Below are 26,171 nucleotides of genomic sequence, written 5' to 3'. Positions count from 1 at the left end.
AATAATCAATGCCCTAATTTTGACCACTGTATTCAAAATCTATTTGGAATTACCGACATCCAAATGTTTGCATCCACTGGGTACATTCCGGACAAATGAAACCAAGCAATTCAAGTTTCTTTCAACGGTGGCTTCACATACCCTCTTCCCAGAGAAGGGACGAGAAATTCTTTGCTTGGTTATACACACAGGTGCACCAACTACATGCAGAAAAGCAGGAAGGAAGGAGGAAAAAAGCCATACCACAGCTGACTAATCTGCCCTACAAACCAGAGAACCATCAGCACGTTAATTGAATCCAGAATTTGGGAAAGCCAAGAAAACTTAAAAGAGATGCATTCATAACAAGAGGAGGAGACTCATGGATTTAATTACTTCCACTATACATGACAATTAAGAATAAATGGTGGAAAACCACAAGACAGCAGACAGTGAAAAAAAAAAGTTAAATGTTGATTGCCATTAGCGTTAACAACAGGAATTTCTAACACCTGCTATAAGCTACTGTGTAATAAAAAAATGAAGTACTCTTCCTAGTGAATAAATGAATCCATTAATGTAAGCCAGGGTCTTCAGAAAGCACATTTAAAGTCCTTTAAGCCACCAAAAGTCACTCTCCCCAAATAGAGGCTTCAAAATGGGATGGAAATTGTCTGAACCTCTTCAAAGCTTCCAGTCTACATACGACAACACAACACAGAATGGAATATTACCAGACAAGAAATTCATTTAATAAAACATTCATTATTTCAAATACAAACAGCATACCAACAACAAAGACAACAAACATTTACTGAGTTCACCACACATGTATCACCACAAGTCAGTCTCAGAACCACCCCATGAGGGGCGCCAGGGTGGCTCAGTCTTAAGCCTCTGACTCTTGCTTTTGGCTTGGGTCATGATCTCCAGGGTCCTGAGATCCAGGCCCGAGGCAGGCAACCAGCTCAGCACAGAGTCTGCTTGACATTCCCTCCCTCTGCCCCTTCCCTCTCATTCTGTTTCAAATAAATAAATCTTAAACTTATAAAAAAGAAAAGAAAAGAACAACCCCCTGAAGGAGAAAGGCTAACTTGACCCAGACTGCAGAGTTTAGTCAAGAGTAAAGGAGAGGCTCAATCCCAGGAAGTTCCCTTCTGAAACAACCTCCCAAAGTGAGCCACAGCTCAGACTTCTGGTCTACCCAAAGCTCCATGAACCCAACAGAACAAAGCAAGCTAGGGGTTCTATTAAACCAGAACCTTTATCCATGCTACCCTAAAACAACATAACCAAGTGGAAATCCTCTTTAGAAAATTTCCATCTAAAGGGAATAAAGTCAAGACAAAATTTTTAAGTGTAAGTTCATAAAAGCGGAAAAATTTATATAAAGCACTGATGGGGTTTTATTTCATTCCCAACAGGACAATAAACTGTCATCTACGTTTAATTATAAATGCAATTTTGGTTGAATCATAATCCTCCCAACCCCAGGACTTGGACTACTTTCCCATACACTAAAATTCATATCAAAAGCTCCTTCTCCACTGCACAGGCAAAGACAGGAAGACGGCAACTACACCAAGATAAATGGATAACCTTGACCTTCAGACTTTCACTCCAAAGACAAACCGATTTCTAATGTTCTCAAATTGGGGTGCAGCTTCAACCATCAGAGAAGGCCTCCACTCCAGTTATTCTAAACTAGTCGCGGGGAGCAGTACCTCTCAGTGGGGAATTTTTATGGTTCCACAAGGGATTCAGATGCTCATCCGTGGTTAAGAATATTAAACCACACTGCATTCCTGAATCTACTCTGGCCCCTCTTGCGGCACGAGGGTGGGGGAGAGAGATTACAAACTGTAGCAATATAGACAGAATGACTTTTGGTGCACAATTTACAATTTAGTTTTCTAATTAAATTAGGCTTTGACCAAAAGAAAAAGTATTTAAAAAATAAAATCTTCAACTATCCTTGTTTAAAAGGATAATCCAAAAAAATTTTTAATGATCATCTAAAATAGCAAGTAATCCAAGTCCTCAAAAATGTCTGATGTTATCAGTAGCAATTTAACAGCTTAAGTTATTAAATAAATTATGTATCTATGGATGTCCTGAGCATTACAATAGGGAATTAAAACTATTTTAGCTCATGAAGACTTGACTGTTACAGAAAACTTGAGACCAGGGAAAGGGCGGATAAGCTAGGATTAAAAATTTTCTGCAGAACATGTATAAAGTAATATAAAAATCCACATAACTAGGTAGGATAGAACCTATCAAAGGAACTCCAACGCCGAATGATTTATACTCGTGGAAAGAAACAGATGTTTCACTTCTAAAATCAGAGAAACTGTAGGCTGGGAAGATTCTGAAATTAGACAGCAACGGTCATTCTACAACCTGGAGAGTTCACTAAAAATCACCAAACAATACTCATTTATTTGACACAGAGAGAGAGAAATCACAAGTAGGCAGAGAGAGAGAGGAGGAAGCAGGCTCCCCGCTGAGCAGAGAGCCCAATGAGGGACTCGATTCAAGGACACTGAGATCATGACCTGAGCCTGAGCTGAAGGCAGAGGCTTAACCACCCAGGGGTACCCAAACAATACTCTTTAAATGGGTGGCTTGTAGGGTAGGTAACTTACATCTCAATAAAGCTGTTTAAGATAAACACCAGGGAGCACATCAGACTTTCCTGTGAACCATCTTTCCAAACAAAATCTTTCAAGAAGTTGTTTTTCATGACAACAGCTCAGTCAGTCAGAGCTACCCACACTCCATGGTCATTCCCAATACCAATTTTATGCCAGTGTATTCAATCTCAGCCACATGAAACAGGAAAGAATGCCAGGGAGGGCATATACCCATGCTGAAAACAAAAACGAAAACAGAACAACAATAACAACAAAAATACAAAGTCAGTGAACATCTCTCTCTTTCATCCACTTTCCAAAACTGCCTTAGGGTTGACCACTACTTTACAGTCAACGACGAAAGGGAATTTAACAGCCACCATTGGAAACTATAAAATCACCACCTACTCCCAAGTGTGACGGAATATCCTACTCTTCCCTAAAACCCAAGCAGACATTGCATTGGACCCTGTAATACATTTGCATTAAGTTAACATTAAATAAGCATTAAATAAAAACTGAAGATCCAGGGCAAGTACCAAACAGTGAGGGGGTCACACCGTGGGGAAAACAACGGAATGGCTAGCTGGCCCTGGGGTCTGTCTCTCCCTGGAGGTCTGGAAGGATAGCCCGGACTAACGCTGATGCCCAGATCAGCAAGGTCAGCAGCGTGTAGCTTAATACTCCAAAGCTATTTAAAAGGTCCTCCCAGGTAAATCTAAAAGCAGCATTCATCAGAATGAATGAGTCAAGGACACCAAAGCCATTCTCCAATTATAAATTGCTTTGTTTTCGAATTTAACAACCCACCGCCCGCTCTTCCTTGTCTAGGAGGCTTACAGGCTTCTGCTTACTACGCCAAGATCAACGTGCATTAGTCTGAGCAATCTGATCTTAACCAGACCCGGCTTCTGTCAGAGATAACTGAAGGGCAACATTAACTCACAGAACATCTGCTAACTGTTGGAGGGCACAGTGACAGGATGGCGAGCCGCCCTTCCCCGCTCCAAAGACACTGATGAAACCATATAAAGCATCAGCCTCTTTGATGTACAATAGCCTAATTTTACACCAAGAGGTGATCGTACTCTCAGGACGCATCCAATCCTTTAACCTGACCTCAACCCAGCTTTGGGGGAGTTTTTAAATACGATATTCACGTCTCTGAATTCCACCAGCAATAATGATGCCCACCAAAATTACAAGACCGATTTGGTTACATTTGAGAACTTAATGACCCCCTTCCTTTGAAGTGGAAAAATCCCAGAAATCACAAAACCAATTACGAAAAGGATTCGTAACAGCTTTTTCCTTTTATTTAAAGTAAAGCAGCTTTTCACACAACAACCCTCATTATTTTACCTGCCTAGGACTTAGGGCACCTATCTTCGAGCATGGATATAAATAAACTTTAAAAATCAAAGCACCTAACAGTTGAATAATTTAGTACTAGTACTAAAAGACTGAAGTAAAAATAAACAAGGAAACAAATGAAATATCGGGGTGCAGAAAGGTCACAAGATATAGTCATGTTCCCTTTGAAGTAGCAGGGAATTATTTGAATAATCCTATGGAAAACTATATCCTAACTTTTTCTGTAATTTTAAGAAACTAGGAAACCTCACAGAACGTCTCCATGAATTTTAAGAGTTACATAACACATAAGACTTGCCAGGACTTTTTTTAATAAGATTTTATGTATTTTCTTAATAGGGGGAGAGAGGGCTGATGAGGAATTTGAGAGGCAGGGAGGGGGGTTGTGGGAGGTAGGGAAGGAAAAAAATGAAACAAGATGGGATTGGGAGGGAGACAAACCATAAGAGACTCTTAATCTCACAAAACAACCTGAGGGTTGCTGGGGGAGTGGTTATGGAGAGGGTGGCTGGGTGATGGACATTGGGGAGGGTATGCACTATGATGATACTGCGCAGTGTGTGAGCCTCATGATTCACATACCTGTACCCCTGGGGCAAACAATACATTATATGTTAATTTTTAAAAAACTAAAATAGGGGGAGAGACTGAGCATGACTGTGTGCGTGAGGGGAGAAGGGGAGGAGAGAATCCTGAGCAGACTCCCCACCTAGGGCAGGGCCCCCACCCCACCACGGGGCTTGATCCCAGGACCCTGAGATCACAACCTGAGCCAAAATGAAGAGTTGGATGCTTAACCGACTGAGCCGCCCAGGCGCCCCAAGACTTACCAAGACTTTAAAAAACAAAAATTGTATACTTGGAGTAAAAAAGGAGTAATTCCCTCCTTTTTTTTTTTTTAAATCGTAAGGCAATAATTATGAAAATGCACTACACACTGAGTATTTTCAGTATTTTACCAGAAAGCCAGGTGTTAATAAATTCTAAGGCAGGCAGCGTAGCACAGCGGACGGGTGGCTAGCTGAAGATCTAGGAGTCAGACCATGCTGGGTGTGGGTCTGCTTTGCCCCAGGTTCCCAGACCAGTACCTGTCCTCTGGGGCTGTTCGAGAGGTTCCACAGACCCAAAGGAAGGGGGAACTGCTCAGTTCCCTAGGGCAGGGGGCTAGCCGTGATTCAAGTCACTGCCCTGTGAAACACTAGACAGCCCAATACAAAGAAAGAAGCAAAAAATTATTTTAAGACTTGAAATGAGAGCAGCATAGGCAATGTGCTTTGGGAACGGTTTCTGGTTTGCTTCTTCATGTTTCAGCCTATTAGACGAGAAAAAGCGGAAAACTGATAAACATAAAATGTTAATAATTATCAGAGTGGCACAAATGTCGCTGGTTTTCTTTTCCCTTTTTTTTTTCAAGCATTCACAGATTCTAAATGTCTAAATTAGTTCCAGATTAAAACAAATTACTCATGTGCTATAAAAGGCTACTTTAAATAAACCATACACAAAATCGAGTAGCAAACTGTACCCAGTTCTGTTCTTCCTCTCTCAGGAGTTCCTAATGTTTTAGACATTCCCAGTACTGCCCACCCTCTTGGTAATATAATTAACGTACTTTCATCTGCTACAACATTTACTGAGCATCCATCAATGAAGGTACTATGAGGAGACTGGGCACTACTCCCAACTCAGCCTTTCATCAATGTGATTTCTCATCTCCACTCACTACAGAATAATGGCTAACCCAGCTATCAATGGCAAAATTAATGGGCCTCCCTTCAGCAATTCCTAGAGTACTTTCTTACCCAAAGAAGAGATTCTGTACGTAAATATAAACTCTGATGACAAAATAGGAGGTCCAGCCAATGCAGTGTGGTTGGTCTTGTTTACCGAGCACCTTCGGTGTTGACAGGCAGGACCGTGGAGACGAGGCAGCGTTTCTGGCAATTAGAAGGTTTGAGGCTGGGACCGGCCCGGGACTTGACCACTTCCCCTATCTGCCGCAGAGAAACTGAAGCCCACGTGCTTAACGAAGCCTCTGCAGATCTTACATCTGCTGCTTCAAAGAAAAAAAAAATCATAACTCCCTTTAGGAATAATTTTTTTTTTTTATTTTCCACTCAAAATGAAGCACAGCAGGAAAAACGTGGGGTGCTCACGTAAGAACGTTCACGTAAACATGAAGTACAGACAACAAAAAAGAATGGGCCACAGAGAAGATACGAGTTCTGCTAGAGCAGTTCATACTTTTCCATTGACAAGGAAACATCTCAAAACCGCACGGAAGAAAAATCATCAAGGACTTTTACATAACAGTGAAAATAACACTTTTTCTAACATGACCACGGGCAGGAAAGATAGCGTAGGTACAGAAGAAAGTATTTCCTTTTGAAAACAGTCTCTTTCTCTTTTTTCTTTCTCTCTCTTTCTTTTTTTTTTCAAGAGATAAAGTTCGGGGCGCCTGAGTGGCTCAGTCAGTCCCGCATCTGCCTTGGGCTCAGATCATGATCTCAGGGTCCTGGGATGGAGCCCTGCCTCCGGCTCCCGGCTCAACAGGAAGCCTGCTTCAACCTCTCCCTCTGCCTGCTACCCCCCCTGCTTACACTCTCTCCCTCTGTCAAAAGAATGAATAAAATCTTTTTAAAAAATTTTTTTAAATAAAAAACAAAGAGATTATAAAGGCCAATGGGTTTCTATGCTATTCATTAGTGCTGCAAGCCTGCCGCCTGCCTCAAGGGGGCCAAGACTTTTAACAGAGTTTACATTATCATGGAGACACAGACAGGTCCCAACACATGGCTTGGAAGGAAAATTCCATTGCTATCCTACAGCGGATGCCTAGGTTACTCAGCCAGTTCAGAGCCTAGCTCTTGATCTAGGCTCAGATCATGATCTCAGGATGCTATAGGACTGACCTAAGTCAGGCTCCACACTCAGCAAGGGAGTCTTGCCAGACATTCTCTCCCTCTCCCTCTCCCTCTCCCTCCTGCTCGCACTCTCTCACATAAATAAAAAATACATCTTAAAAAAAAAAAAAATACCCTACAGGAGACTTCAGGACTAGACCAGTCACAAGCTCACCTAAGTATGTTGTCTAAAACCATCTCACACTCATGCTTTTTCCCACTGAAGAGGAATCAGGGCACATTTCTGACCTGGAAGGAACTACGACGAACCAGAATAAAGACTTCTCCATCCGAGAAGAAACAAGAAGGGACACGCAGAGAGGAAAGGGCATGCCCCGCACTCTGGAGACACCCAAGCCCAGCATCTGCATTCCCGGAGATAACCCTACAATCTAGAACGCGGAGAAGAGGGGTGATCAAAAGTCTCAGAAATTGATTTGTATGCGTGCCCTGCTGAACCACTCTCGAAACTGAAAATAAGTTAACCTTTGCCTGGTGAAAGGAACTTGCTCGAAGTCCAGCGCTTGCAGCACTGGTTCTGGATCCTGGCAGGATCACAATCAACCCGGACAGCATGTTAAAATGCAGAACCCTGGTTATGCGTTAAAATGCAGTTAACGAGCTTAGAAGTTTTTACTTTTTAATTAAACCACAACAACCATGACCCTGTGCTTCATGCATGAGCCAATGCTGGAACAGAACACTGAAGGAGGTGTGTCTGTAACAAACTCCAGAGAGCCGTTTTCAACATTTGGGAATTAGTTCAACATTCTTTTCCCAAGCAAAATGGTTTCCTTCCAAAAGTCTTAGTATGTACCATTATACACAGGGATTTACAAATGTTATTTGAAATATATGCTTAAAATGTATACTACAGTTCTAACTAAATGTTAGTGATTATTCATTTTTGAGGTTCACAAAAGTAGTTCAATCCAAAACTTGACAAGCCAAAATATTTAATCCTTGGATTCCTATTTTTAACAACACGCTGAAATTTTAGAAATAGTGTCATAAAACATGCAAGTGAAGAAGTTCGACTTGACATACTTTTCCTTCCCTCCCAGAGGCAATCTACCCACAGCACTGCGCCCCCCTCACCCTGGGGTCCCCGCCAAATTTGCAGAGTTTCAGCCATAGAAGCCCCAACACCCCGACCACAGTATTCACAGACCAGTCTCTTCCTCCGGGGTGACGACGGGGCCAGGCTCTGCACGGCCACATCTCCCAAAAGGCAGAGGAGGACACGGCCCATTGTAACTGCTGATCAGGAACAACAAAAAGCAGTCATACAGGAAGGGTGAGCCCCCCCCAGCCGGGGTGGGGAGTGGAGACAGGGAATCGGGGACTCTTCTGCACACCCCAGCAAGGACCGTGGACACGTCAACATCTAGGGACATGCAGCATCAGAGGAAAAACAACTAGAGAACGGTCAGAAACAGGAAGAGAACAAAGGAAGGGAATAATGGTGTCCAGGATCCAAAGAAAGGGGAGAGGCCATGTGATGGGGGTGGGGGACGGAGGGGGAGAAAGCAGCCAAACGTGGCGTTACAGGTAGCGCTCCAGAACAGAAAATGTCCTGGCCCTGGACATCTGGGTCAGACCTCTGCTCTCAACGAGGTGACCCAGACCTCTCTAACACTGCCCTGTACAAAATGAGGGCTTGGAGGGCTTAATTCCCTGGGGTCCCCTTCAGTTCTTCAGAGCGAAGACATACTGACTTTCAAGGGCCATTTATAAAATCAAAAAGAGAAGAAAGGCTGGTCAGTGTTCAACAGTCTGCATCAAGAAGGCATTAAACTGACTCCACTGGTTTTAATACCATTAATTTTTGAAAATTAAGCCAATGAGAATAAATTAATTGCAACATTCCTGAGCCTGGGTAGCGTCTACGCTATCAAATTCCAGTCCTCTGGCGGGCAGTTAGGAGTCCGTTTTGAACAGCAACTAGAATCTTCCCAGTCCCACATCAGCCTGTGTGTTATGACTTCACGAAGAGTTTCAGAACCTTCTGTTTTTACAGTTATACGCTGCCGCAAATATTACAGTATTAAGAATCTAGAAGAAAGGGACGTACAGAACATTATGTAGTGTACAGATGCTCTTTGGTAACCCATCTGGTAGTTGGCGGGGTCCGAACACCATCGGACAGAGGGGACATGGAGCGAGGGCTCTGCCCCAGGAGAGCAAACATGCCGGAAAAGCGAGGTCAAGCCCAGACCACCTTAAAAATTAAGAGGGGGTCAGAGAACCAACGGCTGTAAAAATAAGCAGCAAATGAATGAAACACTCTAGTCCCTTCAATGTATATAAAACGTGTCCATACAAAACACATCTTCATATAAACGGAATTATCAGGATGTGTTCTCTAAGATCGGAGTTATTCCGGAGCCACTCAAGTGGGACTCACATTCCTCCTGGTGACAAGACCCTCGCAGGCACCCCCGCGATTACAAGGTCAAATTCTGTTCCATTATGCAGCATGCTGACAATGCCTCTTCAGAGACATGATCTGTTAATGTATGATTTATTGTAATTAAGCAACACAGTTTAATGTCATCAAGAGGCTTTAATTAGAGAAGGCTGCCGTGTCTTCACGCTGTCAGATCAATTGCTGTTTGCACATCCATACGGACTTACACATGCTCTGAGAACACGTCTGTGTGTACCAAGCTAGCTGTGGACTCCGACTGTAAGATGTTCTTATTTTAAAGGTTTGCCCACTTAATGGCTTTTGTCCGTTCGTCGATACCAATAACCACAGACTTCAAAAACATAAACCACAACAACCACTGCTCTCTTCTCCAGAATGCCGTGCATGCGGACGGAGACCTTCGGTGCTCGTCTGAACTCTGCACTACACCTGAGTGAAGTGCTTGCCTTGACCTGGGATTTCCCTGATCATTCCTATGTTATGAAGCACGAAGTATGGATCTCGCATAACACAGCCTCCATCTCCTTTCTCCTTCACCTACACGTTCCTGAACAAATCTGGATGCTTTAACTAGCTATAATCTTCCTTGCCAATTCCAAAACTCATTCACATGATCTGAGGGGAAAAAATGGGGGAGGGGGTGTCAACATAAACCTTTATTTCTATGACAACAGGCCAAGAAATTATTTAAAAAATACTTATATTACTGAGTTCTATCCAGGCTATATAAAGAATATGGTGGCTTAGTTGATTAGGCGTCCGATGCTTGATTTCAGCTCAGGTCATGATCTCAGGGTCCTGGGATTGGAGTCCCATGTCCAACTCCGCACTCAGTGGGGAGTCTGCTTGAGATTCTCTCTCTCCCCCTCCCTCCACCTGTATGCACACTCTCTCTCTCTAAAATAAACAAATCTTAAAAAGGGGGGGGGGGGGGGGCAAAGAACCCAATTTACAAATGGGCAAAGTGATATGAACAGACATGTAAGAGACCTATGTAGTTAACTATACAACCAATCAATTCCACTCCTAGGGGTACATCCAAGAAAATTAAAATCCTACATCGAGACAAAATCTTGGACACAGATGTTATGGCAGCATTATTTATAATAACCACCAAATGAAAACAAACAAATGTTCATTAACTGATGAATGGATAAATAAAATACAGTATATCCACACAATGGACTATTAACGGCAATAAAAATGAACGAATTCTTGGGGCACTTGGGTGGCTCAGTTGGTTAAGTGTCTGTATTGGACTCAGGCCATGATCTCAGGGTCCTGGAATGGAGCCCCATTTCAGGATCCCCACTCAGCAGGGAATCTGCTTCTCCCTCTCCCTCTGCTACTCCCCCCACAACTCATTTTTTTTTTTCTCTCTCTCTCATAAATAAATAATCTTTTTTAAAAAAAAAAAAAAAGACTGAATAAATTCTTGAAAATTGAGAGCAGCGGTGGTTGCACAACCTTGGGGAAATAGTCCATGCCACTGAACTGCACTCCTAAAACTGGTTAAAATGGGGAATTTGGGGCGCCTGGGTGGCTCAGTGGTTTAAGCTGCTGCCTTCAGCTCAGGTCATGATCTCAGGGTCCTGGAATCGAGTCCTGTGTCAGGCTCCCTGCTCAGCGGGGAGCCTGCTTCCCCCCACCCTCTGCCTGCCTCTCTGCCTACTTGTGATCTCTCTCTCTCTCTCTCTCTGTGTGTGTGTCAAATAAATAAATAATAAATTAATAAATAAAATGGGGAATTTTGCTGTGTACATTTTATTGCCATTTTTTAAAATATAAAGGCAGGGGGGACAACTGAGTGGCTCAATCATTAAGCATCTGCCTTTGGCTCAGGTCATGATCCCAGGGTCCTGGGATCAAGTCCCGCATCGGGCTCCCTGTTCAGCAAGAAGCCTGCTTCTCCCTCTCCCACCCCCACTGCTTGTGTTCCCTCTCTCACAGTCTCTGTCAAATAAATAAATAAATTTTTTTTAAAAAATAGAATCTTTTAAAATAAATAAAATCTTTTTTAAAAAATGTAAAGGGGGTGGGGGATTCCTAAGAAATAAAGTTCTGATTCATGGTATAACAAGGATGAACCTCGAACACATAATAGGTGAAAAAGGCCAGACACACAAACCACATGTTTTATGATTCCATTTTTATGACATGTCCAGAAAAGACAAATCCAGAGCCAACAGAAAGGACATTATAGAGTGCCAGGGCCTGGAGCACGACCAGGGTGGGGAGGGCATAGGCCATACTGCTCATCATGGGTACGGAATTCTTTTTTAGCAGTGGGAAACGTGTTCTAAAATCAGACAGTGGTGATGGCTTGCACAACTCTGTGAGTATGCTAAAAACCACTGAACTGTATACTTTATAAGGATGCATTTTATGGTACATGGATTATATCTCAATAAAGCTATTTTTAAAAGACAGTGGGAAGAAGCTTAAGAAACAAAAGTGTGTGTGTGTGTGTGTGTGTGTGTTCCCCAATTTGGAATTGTTTGTCTCTCAGGGGAAATCGGCTCAGAGAATGGTCTGTGTCCCATCGTGGCCAAGTCTTGACAACTGAACCCCTCCGGTCTGGCTACAATGGAGAGGCCCAAACAGACTGGAGCCAGACGAAGGAACAGCCATACCAGTCTCCAGACTTTGGCCACGGTCACAGTCCTTTAGAAGAAGGACAGGCAAGTGACAGGCAACTGGAAGGGGGATTTTAAATTCTGCGCCTTCCCTGCAAGAGAACCGTTTCTACACAGGCCTGCCTTCAAACACCAGCACGTTTAATGAAATGAAAATAAAATCTTCGGGCTTTACCTCCGTTAAGTCTCCTATGTCAACACCGCCCTTAACAAAAGAACCATGAGGCCTGTCTGAGTGCAAATTACTGTTCAGATAGATCTTGGGCAAATTGCTAATTTGTTTTTCTGAGAAGAACCATCTGATCCTCCTTCCCCGTAACAGATCAGTGTGTTATTGATGAAGTCATTTCTACATGAATATAGCTCATCATTCTTCGTAGGCATTTGTCCCCTCGCCCGTTCTAATCCTCCCACCGTCTTCCTCCCACTACATGCTGATGTCTGCCTGAGTCACCGCTACTGGGTTTTAGTTTGGCAGTACTTTCTACCAGGCTTTCCAAATTCTTTGGTCATGACCCGACTGGCTCCTTTGCCAGAGCATACATTTGTAATGGATTACCTTAGCGAGTATTCCCAAATCTCTGGGATCTTTCATAAAGTCTTGCTCACACGGACAGCTTTAAGTAAAGTCCTTTGGGGTAGGGGTCGGGGTGCGGGCATTCCATTTTCCTTTCCCAAAATCTTAGCCCCCACATTTTGTTTTGCTTTTTAAATGGGGAGCAGCGGTGCGGAGGACACCAATTTCACAAGACAATGAATATGTACATTTCACTGCCTATTGGAATGACTATGTAATGACTATGTGAGCACTTACTACTTAATTACCACCCCGAACAATATTTCACAGAACTTGAATCAAGTCCCCTTCTAAAAACAACTGCCTGCTCTAGAGTGTTCAGCAGGAAAATGGAGAACTGAGGACTTTAACAAAAAAAAAAATTTTTAAGAAATCTTTTGATGTCACTTTCCAAGTATTAAACAATACCTCTTTGCAAGGCTCGCATCTTTTGGCTGATTCACTAAAAATCATGACTGAACAGAGAAGTTTCTGACGACGCTATTTCCATTATTCATGCCATGGAGAGTGTTCAAAATGTTAAGTGTTCTGAATACTTTATTTTACCAATTTTTGAAATCCACATTGTCCCTTTCACAACACAATGTGCTGATCTAAGACTGTCAACCTAAGCTATTTATAACCATAAAATGCACTTAATTAACATTATTAGAGATTTTTTTTTTTAATGGGGGAGAGCAGGAGAGGAGAACCCACACACTGACACCACATTTCCTCCGGTAATTTTGAGTCAGTAATTTTGAGTCGTGACCACTGTGTTGTATCAGGCGCTGGCCACACAAGTGGATCGACTTAACTATTCGGGCGCTGGCGGACGATGCGGCCGGCGTGCTGTTAGTGAGAACGCGCTTACAGCGTAACCTCACCGGACCAAATAACCTCCTGGCCACACAAGTAGAAAATAATTAAAACAAGCACGATTCCAATTTAGCTTTGTAACCAGATGGTGAATGAAAAAGCAGACAAAGACTCGTTTTGTGAATAACCTGGGGAACAGCTCCTACAGTTTCTTTTAAAGTTACAGCCTGACTTGTGAAATAATCAAAGGGGAGGTTCGGGAGGGGTTCTCACCAGAACTCACTCCCAGAACACACACATGTCATTTTCCCCTAGGTCGTGACCAAAGAAACCACAGCTCATTCCTTAAATGAAGGCCAAGTTTAATTATAGTAAAAACCCCAAAACTCGGTAAAAATTAAGTGAAAGTGAGATTTGCTGTAGGCCTATCTCCTGGATCGGTGCTGAGTTGTACGGAAGCGATTACACAAGGTAAGTTTTTCCAACCATCAGGACTATGGAACAACATAAACCTCCAGCAACATTCTATGACAAAATTTTCCAGAAAAATAAACGTTTTCAACCTAGCACGGGGCTTGTGTTCTTTGTTGGCCTCCCCCAAGGATAGAGGTATTTCCGCATGTGGGCAGAAGAGGACATATTAAGACAAAGCCCAGTGACTATGCGAACACAGCGTGACAATTTGGGCAGTCTGGAAACATGACAAGAAAATCCAAATGGCTGCCTGACCTTCACAGGCTGGACAGAGTGTGAGCAGTCTGACCTGCATATTAAAGATGGACCTTCCTGCTTAAGTCGGGGAAATGCTAACTCATCTGTGCACCCTTAAATGGGGGTTGGGGGCGGGAGCAGCAGAAGAGGCCGTCCTGTTATGTCTTGCCTATACACGTACACTCACAAGTGTATACAGGAAGTGTTTCTGGGGAGTCTGTCATGAGTGAAGGGGCAGAATCCTTCGCATTGTCACCAAAATCATGCTCAAACATCTGTTAGATCTTGGAAGGCTGTCACCTTGCCCTATGCTCCCTCCCCATGGACCATGGACCTCTGGCAGCAGCTGAATTCCGCGGGCCCATTCCTCCAGCTCACCCCTTTCCACTCTCTCCCCCCCACCCCCCAGGACTAGTCACAACCACAGAGCAGAAGCAGCCCAGGGACGGGATGGATGATGATGAATGATGATGATGATGATGATGACGGTTAAGGAGGGAAGCGCAGGGCTAATGGAATGCCAAAATAATGCAAACAAACTTATTAAAAGGACATTTTTTTCCCTACCTCACTAAATACAAGCACCAGTACCCAGACTGTTTCTCTGGGCTCCTGAGTTCTTTTTCTGACCTAATCGGCTTCCTAAGTACAATGGATTTATAATGGGAGTACAGAGAGATACTCTCCTGGTTCCAAGGGAAACATGAGAACCCAGCAAAAAGCCTATTTTAAGGGCATTATATTTGGAGGCCTGCCAGTTACTTCCTAGGCTTTCGCTGCTGGCCACTGTGCACCAGCTGTGTGCACAAGGGGTGTGTGTCCCCAGCCCATCCTTCCACGGCACAGGCCCCCAAAAGGTATAGCTCTAACACACAGCAAGCAACCTTCCTACAGCAGCACCAGCCCACATCCCGTAAGCCACATAGTGCAGTGCCGTAAATGAAAGTCTCTACCAGTTTTTAAAGGGGGAAGGGGCTCCTGGACAACTAGAATCTCTCGGTTTGAGGTCACAGGGGGAAACACGTCTCGTTATCACTGGAGGTGTGCTCTGAAGTCCGGAGTAAAACAGACTGAGACAGACTTCAGGCTTGGCTTTAGCACTTCTGCATTAATATGACACTGGACAACCTGGATGAACATTTTTTTTAAAAGATTTTTAGGGGCACCTGGGTGGCTCAGTGGGTTAAAGCCTCTGTTTTCGGCTCAGGTCATGATCCCAGGGTCCTGGGATCAAGCAGGGAGCCTGCTTCCTCCTCTCTCTCCCTCCCTGCCTCTCTTGCCTACTTATAATCTGTCTGTCAAATAAATAAAATCTTTAAAAAGAAGTTTTGGGGTTTTTTTAAGATTTTATTTATTTATTTGACAGAGATCACAAGTAGGCAGAGAGGCAGGTAGAGAGGCAGGCAGAGAGAGAGGAGGAAACAGGCTGCCCGCTGAGCAGAGAGCCCGATGTGGGGATCGATCCCAGGACCCCAGCCACCCAGGCATCCCAATCATCTAATCCTTCTAAGGACAATAACAACAAGTTTTACCAACATCCTCAGTCTGTGGCATGTCTTCAAGGAGCATGCCCAGTTCCTACAGCTAGAAGACAGCACAGCCAAAGAAGCAGAAACCAGCAGAGTAACGGGGGTAATACATGTGAAGCCTCCCCCCACCCCGCCCGCTCCACAGAGGGCGGGTACATAGTAGGTGTTCAACAAACAGTGGCTCCTGAGGCCTGACCGCCGCCACCGATTTCTGAGGAGTTCCACAGGCCTTCTCAATTCCACGCAGGGGCCTCTGCGGGAGTGTGCTTTGCTTCCTGAGCACTCGAAACATTAAGAGGTAAGCGTGCTGCAACCTTTCTGTCAGGACCTATAAAAGGGCCCACCTCTCGCCGAAAGGGAAAGGCCCTCCCTGAGGCGTTGCAGAAGGATGACCCGTACCTCACCGCCTGGTATTTCCCTCCCTGATCTCTCATTCAGGGGGATTCTTTTCATTCATCCTGCATCCCTCAACAGCTCCCCAGGCCGGCATGCGGTAAATATTCACCAGCATCTGCTAACAAGACGGATCAAAGGGGGCCAAAGGCCCCTCTGAAAACAGTTCCATCCTGTGTGACTGGCGTTGTGACAGGACAGAGAGGTGGGGGTGGGGCTGCTCAAAGGAAGGGACACTGAGTCTTGAAGGACGAAAATGTGAATATAAAGAGGAGAGAGACCTCTAGTCAAGCTCTGTTCATCTCCAGGTACATTAATCTGATTTTTGCAAAACCTGCCTCTGAACCAAGGTTGTCCAGTCCTGTGGGGGCCTGTTCACACAAGATCCTTCCACTGGTTTCAGAAGTGTTGATCCTCTCTCTCGCCTCGTCCTCTTTCCTACTCCCCTCCCCAGCCAGACCCCACCTGCAAACACCCCCATGCACCACCCTCCACCAGCATCCAGAATGGAAGGGGGGCCAGCTGAGTTCAGCCCCACTCACATTCCCACCTCCCTAAGACCCCACTGTCAGATCTCACCTCGGCTTCGCTAACCGTGCAACCCGAGGCCAAGAGGACTCCACACTCCCACACTCTCCATCACATCACCTACCCATGTGCCATGGTGCTCACAGACCCAAGGAGGCAAGAACCTTCCAGAAGTTCCCAGATACCAACTGAACATGATACATACCATCATTTGGGCCCCTCAGAAAGTGCAGGTGAGGGAATAAACTATGATGAACGAGAAGGGAATATTGTGGAAGCCAGGCAGAAGGGCCTCCTTTTATGAAAAACACTAAAGATGGCATATCCTCAAAACAAAACTCTATCAACAATCAAGTGTTTCGGATCCACCCCACCCTCCCCCCCAAACGCTGCTGGTAAATTAGCCCACACACTTGCACACCCAAAACCTGTGCCCCTTGGGACAGGCAACCCTGTGTCCTCAACCAATAACAAAAGGCAGGACCACGGGTCATGGTGGAGGTGTCAAATTAGTAATAAAGTCACGTTTTTTAATCAACCAATCTCAATGTATGGACCTCATTTTAAACCAACCTTCAGAAACAAGATGAGGGAAAGACAGCACAGAACCTCTGAATGCTAATTATTTGGGATTAAAACCTATCGTATATATTTTTTTAAAGATTTTATTTATTTATTTGAGAGAGAGAGAGAGAGAGATCACAAGTAGGCAGAGAGGCAGGCAGATAGGGAGGAGGGAAGCAGGCTCCCCGCTGAGCAGAGAGCTCCATGCGGAGGCTCCATCCCAGGACCCTGGGATCATGACCTGAGCCGAAGGCAGAGGCTTTAACCCACTGAGCCACCCAGGCGCCCCGAATCCTCATCTTTTAAAGACTAATGATGATACGTTTATCAAGTATATGACACCATATTTGACATATCCAAGTGGAAGCAGAAGCACAAGTGAAACCAAGTCGACCACGAGCTCGACACAGCTGGGGCTAAGAGAGGAGTACGTGGTGGCATATTATATTATTTTTACCACTTTTGCAGATTTTTTCAACTGTCTATAACAGAAAGTTTTAATTTTCTTATTTTTTAATTAATTTATTGATGGGTAGGGGGCAGAGGAAGAGGGACTTAAGCAGCACGGAGCCCCATGAGGGGCTCGATCTCACGACTCAGATCATGACCTGAGCCGAAATCAAGAGTCAGATGCACAACCAACTAAGCCACCCAGGCGTCCCAATAACAAGTTTTTTTTTTTAATTTTTTATTGATTAACTGGGGAGTAAAGCAATAAAAGTTCATTGAGTGAAGATAGAGAAAAAGCTCTAAAAAGTGAGAGGAGTCCTGACAGGGTTGCCCAAAAAGTTTTTTAAAGGGTAGAAGGTGTTTAACTCCTACAGCAGGAAAGGTATGATGCCAGAGGACACGGAATTGGAGCAGCAATGTTCACACTGCTGGGTTTCAGGATCTCTCTGAACTCTGAAAAATGACTGAGAACCAAAAGCACTGCTGTTTATACGGGATACAGACATACAGATATTGATAAACAGAGACACGGAGGGAAACTTTTCCTAACTTGAAAGTTAAGTTTCAAATTGGTGTGCCTAGCTGGCTCAGTGGGTAGAGTGTGACTGTTGATCCCAGGGCTGTGAGTTCGAGCCCCAAACTGGGTGTAAAGATTACTTAAAAATAAAAATATATATACTTTTTTTTTTAAGTATTAGGACGCCTGGGTGACTCAGTCATTAAGTGTCTGCCTTCGGCTTAGGTCATGACCCCAAGGTCCTGGGATCAAGCCCTACACTGGTTTCCTTGGTTTGTGGGGAGCCTGCCTCTCCCTCTGCCTGCTTCTCCCCCTGCTTACGCTCACTCGCTCTCTGACCAATGATCTTTAAAAAAAAATAAAAATAATCAAGTTTCGAACTAAAACCAAGAAAATTTTAAAATATATATATTAATTCATTTAGAAAATAACTACCAAACATTAACATAAATAACATTCTTTTGAAAACTGTCTCTTCCAAAATAAAAAAATTTAGTGAAAAATGAGGCAATGTTTCCTGCTTCTGCAAATCTCCTTGATGTCTGGCTTGAATCAGTCAGCTGGATTCTCCTACCCAAATTCAATCTGATGTGATATCACACATCATGTAGCATCTAGAGCTCCCTGCCACACTTTTAGGAGAGAATGACAGGAAAAGCAGGAATACCTCTTCATGTGGAAATGCCCGAAAAGAGACTCTGAGAACCTCAGGATTCCCTGGGTGGCACTTTGGGAACCACCAAGATGGAGGGAATCTCTGGGGGAAAAGGCAGGATTTCCTTGACACCAGGCCTAGCAAGGACCCTCTAGCCTCCTTTTTAATTGTGAAGTAAAATGAGGCACCAAATTTAAATACCCAGAGTTGGCAAAAAGAACGCCCCCTCCCGGTACACATACTACGAAGAGGAAGGCCAGGCCCTCCCGTGCAGTCCCATGTCCATAAATCCAAGACAAGCTGTGACCATCCCTCACAGGAAATCAATATGCTCGGTCTCCAGACAAGCATTCTTCTTTTAAATTAAAAACAGAACAAAACCAGACAGGTCAGAGTATGTCACGGATAAATAGAAATCATTTATTAATATGGCCGAGTTTCGTGAAACGGGCTTCAGTTCCGCATGTGTGTGCACAAAGAGTGGGTCTCAGTTCAAAATTTCTTAGTGCAGATACAAACCCAAGTTTACAAAAGTTTTTGTTTTTTCCCTTGAATGAGTATCCTTTTATTTTTTTTTTTTCTGGTTTTATTTTCAGGGTTTTTTGTTTGTTTGTTTTTTGTTTTTAAGATTTTATTTTTAAGTAATCTCTCCACCCAACTCGGGGCTCAAACTCACAACCCAAGACCAAGAGTCATATACTCTACTGACTGAGCCAGCCAGGCACGCAAAAAACGACCCAGTTTTAAAAGGGGCAAATAAACATATGGAAATATGCTCTACATCTGTCAGTCACTAGGGAAATGCAAATTAAAACCATAGTGAGATTCTACTACACACCTTTTAAAATGGCTAGAATTTAAAAACGGACCGCACCGAGTACAAAGGAACCCTCGCGAGCCAACTGAACCCTCATGCGTTGCTTGCAGGACGCAAAAGGGTACAATCTGGAAAAGATCGGCATTTTCTTGTAAAGGTAAACATGTGCAAGCAATGAATACCTAGCAATGAATGAATACCATAACTTCACAAAAAGCCATACACAGCAGCTCTGCCCGTAACTGCCAAAGACTGGAAACAACCACATGTCTGTGAGCTCACGAAGCGACAGACACCAACTGTGGTCCGTCCAGACGCCAGAATGCCACTCAGCAGTGAAAAGAAACGCACTTCTAGCATGAACAATGTGGATAATCTCAAACGGATTAAGAAACTGCACTCAAAAGGATACATACTGTGTGATTCTAATTAGGACATTCTAGAAAAAAGTCAGAAAATCTAGATAAGAGACTTGATGGGTTTACAGGACAATGTGCATTTTTCACACTTCCTAGAACTGTTTACCTAAAATAGATGACTATTATTGCATGCTAGTACCTCATACCTCAAAATGAGTCTACTTTAGAAGGACAAAGGCCACAGGTATGCCCCCAAATTCTGGCACAGAACACACCAGTGCTGTCCAACAGAAACAGAATGCCTTTTAAAACTATCAAACAGGGGGCACCTGGGTGGCTCAGTTGGTTAAGCATCTGCCTGCCTTCAGCTTAGGTCCTGAGACCAGCATTCTGGAATCGAGCCCCGAATCAGGCTCCCTATTCGGGGGGAAGCCTGCTTCTCCCTCTGCCTCTGCTGCTCCTTCTATTTTGGCTCTCTCGCTCGCACGCTCTCTCTCAAATAAATAAAATCTTTAAAAAAGGTATTAGAACTATCAAATGGCCCCAATAAAATTGCTAAAACAGGTGACAACTGCAATTCAAATGTATCTAAAATAGCATCACTGAAACATGCAACCAACATAAAAACCAAGTTCTTTAGCTCTATTTTCATATTACAAAGACCTAGAAAGGCCACATGTATGTCCCACGGATAGCACATGACAACTGAGACCAGACACATTCACATGGCCAGGGGCTACCTTCACATCCGAAATAACTCTGAGCACTTAAGGCAGTATCTCGAGGAGAAAGCACAAAAGGGAAAACAGCACGATGCTTGCTGCAGAACCCTTCCCTGGTTTTACTCTTCGGGGGCAGGCAAGAGTCACCCCCAGACAAGATCTCTCCTGTGCTGTGGCACACCCAAGCTGGGCTGCGGGAGTCTCTCCCAGCGAGCACCCGCACCCCCACCCCCCAGCCCATTCCTCCAACTGTAAGAAAGGAAAAAACCAAACACAACAGGTAGCTACTCCCACGCGATTCAGACAGGCTTTAATGGAGGCAGCAAGGAATGCAGGAGAAATGCATTTGGACAAGAGGCTGTGCCTGCTTGCCCAGCAGGCAAAAGCCCACCACCCACACAGATCTAAGAGATTCCTTACCACAGCTCTGGGGGAGCAGAAAAGAAAAAGCCAGAATGATTCTGTTGGGAAACCTACATACACTCACTATGCTGCAGAGAAAAGTAACCTCTAGTCCTGGTCGCTTGCTACCCCCAGCACTTCCCAGAACTGCAGTTCTAGAACGAGCCTTACCACTAGGACCCAATCGCTCAGAGCCCAATCTCAAATGAACCAGGTGATTCAGAACAGCTTGGCATTTTTTTCTTGCTTTGGTTTAAAGAGGATGCTGTTACGTTTATATTATGGTTATGTCTGATCTTCTGGATTCAGGGTGGCGGGAAGCTTGAGGACACAAGCATCCGTCTCTCCTTATCTAGCCTGAAATCTCCCCTGCCGACACCCAGCCCCACCTTACAGATCCCTCCTACACTGGATCGCCCTGGAAGAGGAGCTCTCTTTTTTTTTTTTTTTTTTTTTTTTTAAGCTAAAAGACTGAGGAAGAGGGAGTCTGATTCTGCCGGCGGCTTAATGCAGATGTTCCCCGGCTGCTGGCTGAAGATACTGCCCGGGGACTGTGTTTAGACAAATCCCAGAAACAGTTCATGAAAACTCACATGTCCTGGGAACTATTCTAGGCTTTGCTCATGTGGTTCCCACTCCCTGAATCCTTACAAGGTAGGCACTATTACTGAGCATCCTCCTGTTCTGCAAGAGGAAGGGAAAGGACTTGGGGAGAATGCTGCTCGAAACACACACCCAGGGCCCCTGGGTGGCTCAGTGGGTTGAGTCTCTCTGCCTTCGGCTCAGGTCATGATCTCGGGGTCCTGAATGGAGTCCCGCATGGGGCTCTCTGCTTGGCAGGGGGAGCCTGTTTCCTCCTCCATTCTCTCTCTGCCTGTCTCTCTGCGTACTTGTGATCTCTCTCTCTGTCAAATAAATAAATAAAATCTTTAATAAACACACACACACACACGCACGCATGAACACACACACACACACACACATAACCCAGGCATCTGTCGAGACCTTCTTGAGCCCAGGGAGTTCTCTAAATGATAAAACATTTTGTAACCCATCGCAAATCCACATAAAATTAGTCTAGAGAATGATGACAGTCATGCTCTCACGACCTGAGCTCCCTGTTCTTTAACCAGGGACAGAATCGGAGCCACAGGGGCCCAGACACAGGCCCTCTGTTCTTACTGTCCCTTGAATGCTAAGGTCCAACGAACACTCATCATTCCATATACTTCTTAGTATGTGTGAAATTACATTTATGAGCTTTTCATTCCACCAATCAAGACTATGAAGATTTCCCACCCTCCCACCCATTCCAATAGTAGAGAACCCTTCCCGTTATCGAATTAAAATGCTATTCTAACTTGGGCTCTATTAGTGACCGACTTTACCTATCTTCAAGAGAAGTCTTTTTTGTTATCGTATCTGTGTTAACTACTCACCCAGAGGGCAGTAGTCGTTTGCAGATACAAGGGGGAGGGGTAGGAGATGAGGCAGAAAAGGGGTTTTCTGCTGACAAGTCATGAAACAGCTAGGTCCCCCAACGCACTCAGTCTTTGGTTCTGAACAGACACCCTGGTTTCACCGCCACAAATTCCTGGGCTTTGAAACAGGGCAGAAAAAACAAAGCTTCAAAACAGATGTCTTATGACACAAACCAAAAGGATTTTTAAACTTGCTAATACATTTCCTGGTCAGATCTCGTGTGAACGGCCCTGCTATCATATTTAATCTTTATGCAAGGGTGCACTTTCACGTTGACAGCGTGTTCTAGTCTATAACCGGAATTCTGAACACTCCACATGGCCATGGTGAGACTGTTATTGTACAGGGCAGACAACGAACTTGTAATTATTGATTGGAGGGGCACCTGGGGAAGGGTCCAGTGGGCTAGGGGTCTGCGGCTCCGGCCACTGGGATCCAGCTCCCCTGCTCAAGATCTTGTGATTTTCTTCCCAAAATCCTTTCAACATGCGTCCAGCACACCAAATGCTGCCTTATACAATCGAGTAGAGATATTTTCGGTGAATGTTATCATTATGATACACTGCCTCCCTTCCCCAAATCAAAATGCTACAATTTCACAAAACTCCACAAACAAAATGGGCAAATGCACCAGTACCAGAAAACTGCTGCATTTCAAACAGCAGATCATACTTCATACACAGATTAAAATAACCAACAGTATCATCATCTTGTGTGCCACTGGCTAAAAATACTACAGACTGCTCTTTATTGGTTTTATTTTCATTTGCAATAGATGCAAAGTTCGAGGCCATATGGTTAATTCCACAAGTGAAATATGGTTAGTAATTATTTCTTATATTATCCATTCTGAATAACATCTAATCTAGCTGCTCTAAGAGTCCTGATTAGATAAGGAGGAAACATTTCATGTCATTAGCTATACACAGTTTCATCTTGTTTAGGAACTGCAATTGTAATGAATACCAGATGAATGGAAAATACAGTAGGGTTCCAAAACCACCTCCAGGAACGAGGAGTCGGTCAACACTTCACCGTCTACTGTAACCCCGAGATACCTCTGACCTAGCCCCGAGTACAGCCACGGAGTTCCACAAAGTCCATTTTTCCCCACATCCACCCATATATTCTACACACTGGCTCATTCCAGTCAAGGTTTTCCTCTTTCCTTGTCAATCAGTCATGACAGAAACAGAACAAGGTTAACCCAGTTTGGACCGCTATACACAACCAGGACTCTACACTTGCGTCCTAATGAAATATTAAGGTCCCTGGAATTGGGGGTGGCCGGGGTATGCGGAGGACTGAAACAGCAATGCCGCCTCCGTCCTCTGCCCCAGACCTCCCCACCCCCGAGCCACTCCAAGTCTGGGCAGTTTTTCTTCTCTTTTTCTTTTTAATTAATTTATTTGACAGAGCACATGCAAGAGAGAGGAAAACACAAGCAGGGGGTGGGAGAGGGAGAAGCAGACACCTGCTGAGATGCCAGGCTCCATCCCAGGACCCTGAGCCCAAGGCAGACGCTTAACAACTGAGCCACCTAGGCACCCGTTTTGTTTTGTTCTTCAAAGATTCTACTTATTCATCTGAAAGAGACGGGGGGGGGGGGGGGGGCAGGCTCCCCGCTGAGCATGGAGCTCCATTCCAGGACCCTGGGATCCTGACCTGAGCCCGAAGGCAGACGCCTAACCGACTGAGCCACCCAGGCACCTCGGTTTTCATTTGTGCAACATACGGGAAAACACCCTGGAGGACGGAGAAGCTGGGGAGCGAGCGCAGACTAACGGAGCTCTAATAATTTAGCCGCGTGAGTCTGAAATTAGCAGCTTGTTATTTACATGGATGCACTCCCCGGCTAGGGTGTGACCCAAGCCTCTCAGCACCTCGCTCCAGTTCAAATAAGGAAAAGAGTCACGGGGCTGAACTTCTCTGAAATCAAAAAGGTAAATGAAGCAGTGGAGCAAGAAGCTTGATTATTGCATCAAATTTACATAATTTGCAACCGTTGATTAGGTGGTTTCTCCTCATAGAAAGTTAAAGGGCCATCCTCAGGGTAAACCTCATGCTCCCCAGCTCTCATACAGAGCGCCCCCGTTGCCCAATTCTGTTCCAGGAACCAGAGACAGCTCGTCCATCACTCGCACACCGAACGGCCACCGCGGGCCCGTGTCCAGAGAAAGGTGACATGCGAGACAGGGACCATCAGAGCCACGATCCTAAAATCACGTCTAAGGCGGCAGGCCCTCATTGGTCCCAGCTCTCCAGACGGGATGAAACATCTGTTTGTGTCTCATGAACCCCTTTGATGATTTATAACATTCCACAGATCTCTCGGCCCTCCCCCCAAGAAAGTGAATAAGCCATGAAGCCAACCATCCTTTCTCTGAAATCACCAAAGGCCCCATTCCACCCCTCCCCGCCGCACCCCCCCCCACCAGCTTAGCTCAGAAAACTGATTGGAACTGAACGTCTAGGCTGCTTCCTTATGCCCTTTTAATAAAGCCAACCACAGCAAAGAACACAGAAATTAGTGGCAAGTACAGAGCTTTTTGCCACTGGGATTCAGAGCTTTGGACAAGCCATTCCGGCTGTCTGGCTCCAGCTCTCCTCCAGTAACCACCACCCCCTCGCCGGCCTGCCCTACACCACCCTCAGAGATCAAAGGGAGCACTTACGGTTTATAACATCCTGAGCAATCTGGGAATCCCAAGAGGGTTTGGTTACCTTTCCCATCCCTCACTGTCTCTGCTCCAAAACACGTTTTCTCATGAGGCAGGCCCGCCCCGGCACAGCCATACCGGGGAATCAGGCCGGTCCGAAACGACGCTAGAGAGAGGGTGGGGGAGGCCCGCGGGGGAGGCCCGCGGGGGAGGGTCAGGACAAGCTCTTCAAGGGTGTGTGGTTCTCAGACTCTATTTCCGGCTAGAGGCTGCATGGCAAGCTTCTCGTTACAGATGAGGTAGCCACAACAGCAAAAACCAAGAAACGCCCCAAAGTTCCTGTTGCACGTGTAAAAACGTCCCCGGTATCCAAGGGGGAAATCCTGCTTCTTCTACTGGAACCCCTGCGTGACTGCAGAGAGTACCCCCAAAACCCAAGCGGCAGCTCCCCTTAACTTGCCCCTGACTCTCCTTCCTTTTCCACTCATCTTTTAAACCTGGGCGCCTGGGTGGCTCAGTTGGTTAAGGTTAAGGTCTGCCTTCGGCTCTGGCTCTGATCTGGGGTCCTGGGATAGAGCCCTGCATCCCTGCTCAGCCTGCTCAGCCGGGAGTCTGCTTCTCCTGCTGTCTGCCCCTTTCCCCTGCTCATGCTAGCATGCGGGCTCTCTCTTTGTCAAACAAATTTTTTAAAATCTTTACTTTATAAAAGTAAAGCCCAAATGCTGACCACAGTCATGCACCCTCCAGCCTGACCCTGGACTTCAGCTCTCTCCGTGCAGCACAGACACAAAGGCAGAGCAGCAACTGCGTGTGTGCACACTGCTCTCACTGTCCCAGTCCCTTCTGGGGCCTGCTCGCTCGGCAAACCGGACTCGGCCTCCTGTGGGCTCTTCTCCTCACCTGCTGAAGCCCGGTGGCGAGGCCCAGCCAGCAGCAAATAGGGCAGGAGAAGGGAGGCGCCAACACTGCAGCTTTGTGGTAGCAGGACTGCTGTGGAAAACAAACCACCAGCAGGGTTCCCCTCTTCCCTCAGCCCAGTTCTGCACAC

General features: G+C 45.1%; 1 protein-coding gene across 5 annotated transcripts in view; it reads right to left on the bottom strand.

Moving 5' to 3' along the window:
- JARID2 (jumonji and AT-rich interaction domain containing 2) overlaps positions 1-26,171 on the bottom strand; it is a 257,486-nt gene that overhangs the window by 163,122 nt on the left and 68,193 nt on the right. Inside the window, exon 1 of one of the 5 annotated variants that reach the window (XM_059179395.1) lies at positions 25,139-25,272. The exons of the other annotated variants lie outside the window; for them this stretch is intronic. The gene's annotated coding sequence lies outside the window, so the exon portion shown is untranslated. Of the gene's footprint in view, positions 1-25,138; positions 25,273-26,171 lie in introns of those variants that run through there. 5 annotated transcript variants of the gene reach the window in all.

Source organism: Mustela lutreola, chromosome 6, assembly GCF_030435805.1.
Source record: "Mustela lutreola isolate mMusLut2 chromosome 6, mMusLut2.pri, whole genome shotgun sequence".
NCBI classification, from domain to species: domain Eukaryota; kingdom Metazoa; phylum Chordata; class Mammalia; order Carnivora; family Mustelidae; genus Mustela; species Mustela lutreola.
The sequence above is the reverse complement of the archived record's forward strand: the minus strand, read 5'-3'. Positions and strand labels throughout refer to the sequence as shown.